The sequence below is a fragment of the Condylura cristata genome, unplaced genomic scaffold, assembly GCF_000260355.1.
Source record: "Condylura cristata isolate star-nosed mole 26May11 unplaced genomic scaffold, ConCri1.0 scaffold00021, whole genome shotgun sequence".
Classification (NCBI taxonomy): Eukaryota; Metazoa; Chordata; class Mammalia; order Eulipotyphla; family Talpidae; genus Condylura; species Condylura cristata.
In genome coordinates this window covers 20,521,565-20,531,224 of record NW_004567122.1, presented here as the reverse complement: position 1 = coordinate 20,531,224, position 9,660 = coordinate 20,521,565, and positions in this window count along the sequence as shown.

The following is a 9,660-nucleotide window of genomic DNA, read 5'->3' as shown; positions in this document are numbered from 1 at the left end:
CTTATGAGGACACCTTTCATAGTGAGTTAGAGCCCATCCTAATGGCCTCGTTTTAATCTAAGCCTTTGTTAAAGACCTTTCCAAATGTAGTCACGCTCTGAGGTACAAAGGTCAGAGCTTCAACCTAAGAATTTTGGAGAGGATGCCATACAGTTTCTAAAGATAATATATCCTTGAGTCTGTTCTGCCATGACCCTCATTTCTGGAACAATTATCCCACGCAGAATAGATAAATAGGTACTTTTTGGTAGTCTGGAAGTATTACTAGTTCGTAAAGCCAAGTAATGGCATCTTAAATGCAAAAGCAGAAACACAGATAAGAACACCACACTGGCTTTCCCGGCAGCCTGTGTTCCCCTTTTGGGCTTCAATGAGACCCCTGCTCTCTCTTACGGGTGCTTATTCTCCTTGATCATTTTGTATTACATTGTTTTCCCATAACCTTTTTACTACCCTCCCTTTTCATCAGTATGAGCTCACCATTTTTTACTGAGACCTTTTACATAAAATATTGTATTAGTGGGTCTTACCTCATGGTGCAGCAGATTAAAGTTTAGCAGAACGAAGCTGTCACAGCCACTGCAGCACTAGTTCAGTGCCTATCCAGGGAGATGACCACATGGCACGGCAGACCTCTCCTGACCCACCCATTGATTCCCCTCAGCAGTGTATTTCAGCCCATCTGTCTGTTCTGCTCCCCACTCTGTCTCTGGTGAATCCTCTCAAACCTCTCCCCTCCCCTGCACCTCTGACCCATATTGTATTTGTGTGCATAAATAAATCTTTAGAAATATATTAGTTTCCAGTGTACAGAGTAAAGGGTTCTAAATAGAATGCATTCTGTATGTATTCCATATATATATATATATCTCCATGAAATATGGATATATTCAGACCTGTGTGATCTCTGTGGTAAGTCTAGTTAGCATCCACCATCACATAGAGTTACAATTTTCTTTTTAATTCAATTTGTATCACTTTATTATTGGTATTTTGGAAGTACAAATTTTTTCTTCTGATTAGAACTATGCTCTTAAGAGTTTCTGAATATATGAGCATTACTAGTTCCCATGCTATTGATCACATTCCCATAACATTTTATAACTGGAAGTTCATACCTCTGACTCCCTTCACCCATTTGTCTAACCCCAGACCCTCTCCTGGAAACAACCAATGTGTTCTCTGTGTGTGCTTGCATTTCGGTGTTTTGCTATTAGATATTTTTAGATTCCATGTAAGTGAAATCATACAGTATTTATCTCCTTTATTTCATGCAGCATAATGCCCTCAAGGTTCATTCATACTGTCACAATGGCAAAATTTCTTCTGTTTTTATGGCTGAGTAGCATTCCATTGTGTATAAAGTCGTTTGTCACTAATGACAAGGGTCTGCAAGTGCTTGAGTGGAATCACGCAAGCCTAGATGGTACAGTGTACATGGTCTATGACTCTAGTCCACTGTAGTCTATGTGATCTGTCCTACGTGGTCACAAAATCACCCTCTCCTGTTTGTATGTAGATAGAGCTACAGATAGATACAGATAAAAGGATTACATCTCGTGCCCACTGCAACTTTATCCTTTCATCCCTTGATGGGTCCTTAGGTTTCTTTCATTTCTTGGTGATTTTAAGTATTGATCTGTGAACATCAGCATCCAGGTATCATTCTGAGTTAGTGTTTTCATTTCCTTCACTTACATATCCAGAAGTGGAATGACTGGACCGAGTGGCATTAGTTTTAATCTTTTAAAGAAACTCCATACTTGATTCCCACATGTCTAACCATCAGTCTGCATTTCCAGCACAGCACGCAAGGGTTCTCTGTTCTCTCTTAAATTGCTAACACTTAATTCATATCTTTGTTGTCACTATTTATTACATTGATTGCCTTTTTGATAGACATTCTAAAAGCTGTGGAGTGATGTCTCATTGTGGTTTGAATTACATTTCCCTGATACTAATGATGTTGAGCATCTTATTGTTAACCTGTTGACTGACATTTGGAAATGTGTTCAGATCCTTTGGCCATTTTTTAATGGAATTGTTTGGATGGTGGTTCCCCCCCCCCCACTGTCAAATTGTATGAATTTACATATTTTGTACATTAAGCATTTTTAGATAGATGGTGGGCAAATATTTTCTCTCTCAGTAGGCTGACTTTTCATTTTATTGATTTCCTTCGCTGTATCAACTTCTGTTGACATAGTCCCACTTATTTATTTCTGCTTCTGTGCCTTCACTTTCTACCTTAAATCTGCGAAAGCAGATGCCAAGTAGCTTATCACCTATGATTTCTTCTAAGTTCTATGGTTTCACATGTTGACATCTCACTTCTATATGGACGCTTAAGGGTGTATGGTCCACCCATGCTGGACACTCAGGAGTGTGCATAGGGAATCGAAGGCATGATCTGCATATCACAAATGTCTGGCTCATAGTTCTGACTATGAACAAATTAATAAAATGGGTACTTTACTTCCTGTAAGCTTATTTCTAATACTTACTAGTTGAGACACTTCTTAGGCAGCAAATACATAGTAAATATGAGGTAGTCTGTAACTTGTGTCCACTAAATGTTGGAGAATAAGCTCTACAACTAGGGTTCCTTGGGAGTCACATGTAATATGTTGCATAAAAGTAACAGACATCAGGAGACCTATTTTGCAAAAACACAGTAATAATGGGTATTTCAAAATGAGATATAAAAACTGCAATGGATGCATTGGTGCACTAGAGAGCATTTAAGGAGTTCCCCATAAGATACCATTTCTCTGAGTAACATCACTTTTATGTGAAAATGGTCTTGAGCATGCATACCCCTCCCGCCAGACCAGTGTGTTCTTTCAAGTAGGTAGACTTGAAAATTAGATGCATTTAAGTAGTGCCTATGTGGAACCATCTGGATTGTGGTTCTGGCATTAGCAATGCTTGCCTATTCCAATTTCTCAAACAGCATTTAAATTCTTTGTATTTTTTTTTTTAATTTAAAGTATATGATTGACATAGAGGAAAAGCAAATTTTGCTTTGTAAAATTTTTAAATTTTTTGACTATCTGACCACATTTAAAGTGGGAATTTCCTTTTTTTATGGTTGAGTAGTATTTCTGTGTGTGTATGTGTATGAACCACATGTTTTTTTTTTTTCATCCCTCAGTGGCAATATTGTTTCTACATGTGAATAGAGTACTGTATTGGATATGGGGCTACATCTGTCTTTTCAAGTTAGAGTTTTCATGATCTGAGTAAATACCCAAAGAGGGATTATTGTGTCATATGATAGTTCTATTTCTAACATTTTAGGGACACTTGATATTGTTTTCCATAGTAGCTGTCCCATTTACATTCCCACTGGTAGTGGACAAGGGTTCCTTTTCTCTACATCCTTACCCAATATATTATTTATTGACATTTTTATAGTCCTTTTGAAAGGTATAAAGTGAAATCTCATTGTGATTTTGATTTGCATTTCTTTACTGAACAATGTAGAACATCTCATCTGTATCTGTTTTGGTGAAATACCTATTTAGAGCCTTTGCCCATTTTTTAATTGGCATTTTTTAAATATATAACAAATTATATATTGTTGAGTTGCATGAGTTGTTGATACATTTTGGATATTAACCTTTTATCTGATAAGTGGTTTGCTAATATGTTCTCCTTTGCATTTGACTGATGATTTATTTCACTGAGAGAAGGTTTTTAAGTTTGAGGTAGTCACATTTGTTATTTGCTTTGCTTTTCTTCCTCTTGGAGATGGATCCACAAAGATGTCACTAAGACCAATGGAAAGGAGTTTTGTGTCTTTTTTTTTTTTCCTATGTATTTGATGTTTTGGGTCTTTAGTCAGTTTTGGATTGATTTTAGTATACAGCATAAGATAGTGGTCTAATTTCATTCTTTTACAAGTCTACCATTTATTGCAAAGGCTCTTTCTCCACATGTGCTGGTGACTTTTGTCATAAATTACTTCTGTATATGTGATTCTTATTTCTGGATATTCACTTCTATTCTGTTGATTTGCTTGCATGATTTTATTCTAACAGGATACTGTATTTATAAGTGCTGTAGCTTTGTGGTGCAGTTTGTCGATCTGCATTGAATGACTAGCATTGAGCCTATTCCTAAACTGTATTTACCCCTCCTGCCCACGAGTTATATTTTTGGAATCTCATTGACAAATTGTTTTTCTCAGAATTTTGACTGTTTTAAGGTCTTTTGTGTTCTGTACAATTTTTCAAGATTTTTCTAGATTTGTAGAGAAAGCCACTGGGATCTTAGTAAGGGTTTTTGTTGCATCTCTGTGCTGCTTAATGTAGTGTGGACATGTTGACAATGATTCTTGTAACCCCTTAACATAGAATCTGTTTCCTTATGACAACTTTAAGTTCTTTCAACAGTATTTTAAAGTTCTTATGTAAATATCCTAATTTCCTTGGTTAAATTTATTCCCCAGTATTTTTATACTTTTTGTTTCAGTCATTGATGTTATTATTTTCCTCAGTCTCTCCCTTAATTCATTTTGTATAGAAATGCAACAGATTTTTGTAGGCTGCATTAATTGTATTCATTTATTTACTGATCATTTCTTTGTTCAATAGGTAGGGTTTCCTATGTATAATATCATGCTATCTGCTTATTGTTATATCTTCCTGATACTGCACCCCCTTTATCATTATATAAGGTCCATCTTTGATTTTTTTATTGTGACCTTTGTTTGGAAATCTGTTTGGACTGATGATGGGTATAGCAGTACTAGCTGTCTTTTTAGATTTATTTGCATGGAATATTTTTTTCATCCCTCCACTTTTCAGTGGGTGAGTGTCCTTATCCCAAAGTAAGTCTTTTGTAGGCAGCATATAGTTGGGTCTTTTTATTTTCTCTCCATTCAGTCGCCACTCTGTCTTCTGAAGAGCTTAGTCCATTTACATTCCAGATGATAATTAATGTGTATGTATATTCATCACCATTTTGCAAGTTAATTTATGATCGTTTTCATAATTCTCCCCCCTGAATTTTGATGTTCTCTTTAGTGATATGTTTGGTTCTCTTTTATTAATCTTTTTTTAGTTTTTACTACAGGATTCTCCTTTGTGGCTTCAAGAAGGTTCAAAAATGCCACGTTTTGTTTATGTCGATCTGCATTGAATGACTAGCATTGAGCCTATTCCTAAACTGTGTTTACTTCTCCCACCCGCGAGTTATATTTTTAGAATCTCATTGACAAAATTGTCACATATTCCCTCAACTACATGTATATTGAGTTGATAGAAATTTATATTTGAACACCTTTCAAAACTGAACATTTTTTCCCTCCCTTCCAAAAGTTTTCTATTTGGGGGATGTTTTGTTTCTTGATGTGGGCCTGTGCTGCTCTGTACTTTCCTCTTAATACTGCTCAGCCTGTACCCCATATATTTAGAAGGTGTGTCCTCATTATCATTTGTCTCAGGTATTTTTTAAGTTCTCCTCTGATTTCCTCATTGACCTAATAGTCTTTCAGTACTGTAGTGTTCAGTCTCCATGTAATGGGAGATCTCCTTGTTTTCTTTTCATAGTTGATTTCTAGTTTGATGGCTTTATAGTCAGGGAAGAAATTTGGTATGATTTTGGTCTTCATGCCCTTGTGAAGGTTTTCCTGTAACCTAGTATGAGTGTTATCTTGAAGATGATCCATGTACATATGAGAAAAATGTCTATTTGGTTGTTGTGAAGTGTCCTATAAATGTCTCTTAAGTCTATATGATCTAGATATTTATTTAGAGCTATTATATCCTTGATTATTTTCTCTATCATTGATCTGACCATTGGTGAGAGTGGGATAATTCTATATATCTCATATTGCATCTTTATGCCACACAATACCCTTGACAAATTGTTATCTATTCAGAAAATGTTTTTCTACTCTTACTTTTTAGGCTTCCCTCTGCTCTATGGGTGTTTGATTCAATACTTTTCATGTGACTATCTCTTAAAGTGGGTCTAATCCCCCCCCTCCTGTGTTTACTTGTATTTAGTGCCTTTTCAGTTTAAGTGTGTCCTTTTAATGTTTTGTGTGATACCAATTCAGCAGTGCTTAACTTCTTTAACTTTTGTTGGTCTGAAAAGCTCCTGATCTCTCCTTCTGCTCTGTAGAACAGTCTTGCTGGATACAGAACTCTTGGTTGAAATGCCATTTTAATTACAAAATGTCTTAGTGTGGTTCTCTTCAGCATCTCTTTCTGGGAACTCTCTGGGCTTCTGGTTCCTGGATAGCTGCTTCCTTCCTTCCCAGGTGGGAGAAATTAGTTCAGGGTCAAGGCCAAACCAAAACACCACTGTACTGTGTCATCAGTAGCCTTGCACGTTCATGAGGGTGATGAGTTTCTGGAGACTTGATGCTCTCTGTGCATCAGTTTGACTACAGGAATATCCTGGAGTAGCTGGTTTCTGGTATGATAACTAACAGGCTCATGGGGCCCAGAGACTGGCTGCAGCATGACTCGAGAATGTGGACCCTGTAAAGAAACTGCAACTTGGGGTCATGGAAGTTTGGAACCATGTTGTTGGAAGACGTTGATCATTGTGGGACAACAGGCAAGGAGTGAGCTGGTTTCTGTCAGAGTGCTGCCTGGCTCGGTTTTGTAGCTGAGGTGGCAAACAAGGTTGTTGGCATAGCAAGACTTGGTGCAGTAGAAGCTAAGGAGGCTGCTGGGAGGCAGTGTAGCTGTGACCAGTGTGCTTTGGGACCTTGGTTACCCTGGCACTGTGGGGGGAAGTCGGAACTAAGTGTAGCTGGGGGCAGAGCTAAAGCCCCCTCTGTGGAGCACATGTGAGGTCAAATGTGGCAGAGTCTAGTAGGCCGCAGGCCTAACGGGCGATCCTTCAGAGTATCCTTGATACTGGCTGGCGTCCTTTGGAAGGTCCGCGAGGTCAAGTGGGGGCCCAGCTTATTTGTTGACAAGCAGCTATGTCTAGCAAAACCAGGGATGGACCCCCATGATTATTCTCAGTTCCTTGAAGCCTAGTAGTACAAAGTATGAGTTCCAAGACGGCCAGGTGGTAAGTGGCTGCCAAGAATGGCGCCTGCTGGTGACTGCAACCCAGGTGATTCACAGGGTGCCTCAGCTTCAGGCCCGTGCTAAGGACGGGGTCTGGAATTCTTTCCTTACAGAGTGGGCATTGCTTGTCTGGGGTTACTGCTTGAGGTCTGGGGTAGTCTTATTAAGTACTGATTTTTCAGTGTGTACATGTCCCTCTGCTTTCCTGTTCTCACCTGTCTTTGCCCCTCAATATAGGCAGTCCAAGTGCTCACCTTTGCCAGTTTGGACTGTAGGGTTGAGGTGCTGCTTTTTTGTAGTTTAGTCCATATTAAGGTGTAGATGGAAGCTGGGGGTACGGGGGAAGGAAGGAAGCACTACGTCTCTCTATTTGCCAGTTGGCATCACCTACCTCAGGAGTGTCATTTTATTGTTTTGAGGAATCTCTATTTTTTTGTCTTCCATAGTGGTTATGCCAGTTTACGTTCCTACCAACAGTTCACAAAAGTTCCTATACTTGGTACTGGTTATCTTTTTGATGCTGGCTTTTCTGATAGGTGCAATGTGATATTTAATTGTGGTTTTAACTCAAAGTCCCTTAATAATGCTGGGCGTCTTTTCATGAACTTCTTCTTTTAAAAGTCTTTTGAGGTTCTTTTGTAATGGTAGGCTATCCATAGAAAGGGGAGGTTCCAGGTTTCCTGCCCCACCCAAGTTAGGGTGGAGCAGAGCAGCAAGAAGAAGCTAGAAAAGACAGGCAAGGGAACTTAGGAAGCAGCAGATGGCAAGACTTGGAGGAGTCATGTGGAACAGAGAAACAAGAAGTCCTATTTTCTTGTTTGCACCAGGGGTTTGCGGGACACAGAAAGAGACACGTGGAAGAGGCAGAGACATGGGTGAGAGAGCCATGGGGAGGCTGACAGTGGCAGCCTTTATGTTGAGATTGGTTTTGATTTTGCTCTTTTCTCTCCAGATTTGCTTGGCCCTTTCTTCTCCTTTATGGTTCCCCACCAGAGGTAGCTTAGATTTGTGGTGAACTTTTAGGCCTCAGTGATCCTGCTGTGGGCCAACTCTGTTTAGCTGGGCATTGACACACAAGGGGATGGGTAACTTTGGGTGTTTAACTGGAAACTTTTATTTCACGCTACTTGTATTAAAGTCCTCTTCTATCAAAGGTCTTATGTACTGAGAGTATGTTTAGTCCTTATATAACATATAGTAAAACCCATTTAGCGTTTTGGAGTTCCAGGGGGCTCCTCATTCTGCCCACTAACAGCTTTGGTGGCCAACATAGAAGGAACCACAGAAATTTGGAAGGAAAAAAACAAAATATGTCAACATAAAGTATGCCATTGTCAGCCTCCCCATGGGTCTCTCACCGTGGCTCTGTCTCTTTGAAGTCTCTTTCCGTGTCCCCCAAGTCCCTTGTACAAGTCCAAAGCTGAGAAGAAAACTTGACTACTTCACTTGTCCCCGTTCCTGTGACTCCTCCAAGTTCTGCACCTACTGCTTCCTAAGTCCCCTTGCCTGTCTTTTCTAGCTTTTCCTTGCTGCTCTGCTCCACCCTAACTTGGGTGGGGCAGGAAAACAGGGACATCCCTTTTCTATAGATATTACACTGTTACTTTGACAACTTTTATTTAGCTTATTTGGGTGCTTGCTTTTGAATTTCATGAGTTTATTCTGTTTGCATATTAACTCCTTTTTAGATCTATGGTTTGCAGTTTTTTTTTTTTTTTTTCCACATTCGGAAGGTCGTCTTTGCATTTTGTTGATCCTTTTTTTCCATGCTACAGAAGTTTTTCGCCGTGATGTAGTTCCGCTTGGTTATATTTTTTAATATCCAAAAGGGCAGGTATATTTTATATTAAAAGATGGGAAGGAGAAGGTGTTTGTACCAACTCAGGTAGTCAGGAGGAGTTGCTATTGCTGCTGCTTTGCAAAAGGAAAAGATCTGTGAACAGAAACACCTGCACAGTCACGGGTGGGAGGGGGCTGCCTGGTTATTTTTTAAACCAAGATGATTGCCAAGATCTATGTGAACAGGCATTCTTCCAGTGTTTTCTTCAAAGGATTTTTATGATTTCAGGTCTTACATTTAAGTATTTAATCTATTTCTAGTTAATTATGTCGCATGGTATAAAAAAGATCACTTCAATATTTTACATGTAATATCCAACTTTCCCAGCACCATTTACTAAAAAGACTGTCTTTTCTCCATGGAGTATTCTTGGTATCTCCCTTGTCAAATAGATGTAGACCTTACATACAAGTGTTAATTTCTGGGCTCTCAAGTGTGTGTGTCTGTTTCTGTGACAGTATATATGCTTTGATTCTACAGCTTTACAGGATAGCTTAAAATCAAGAAATGTGGGGGCCCCCCCTGGTGGCACACGGGCTAAAGCACAGTTCTATGAAGCTCTGTGAAGCCGCTGCAGCATGATTTCGGTCCCTGGCCAGGGAGGTGACCCACAGGGCACAGCAGACCTCTCCTACCCCCTATCTCTCCCTGCTCCCCTCAGCAGTGTATTTCAATAGATCTGCCTGTTCTCCCCACTCTGTTTCTGGTGAATCCTCTCAACCTCCCTCCCTAGCACCTCTGGTCTGTACCCCAGTTCTATATGCATAAATGAATAATTTTTTT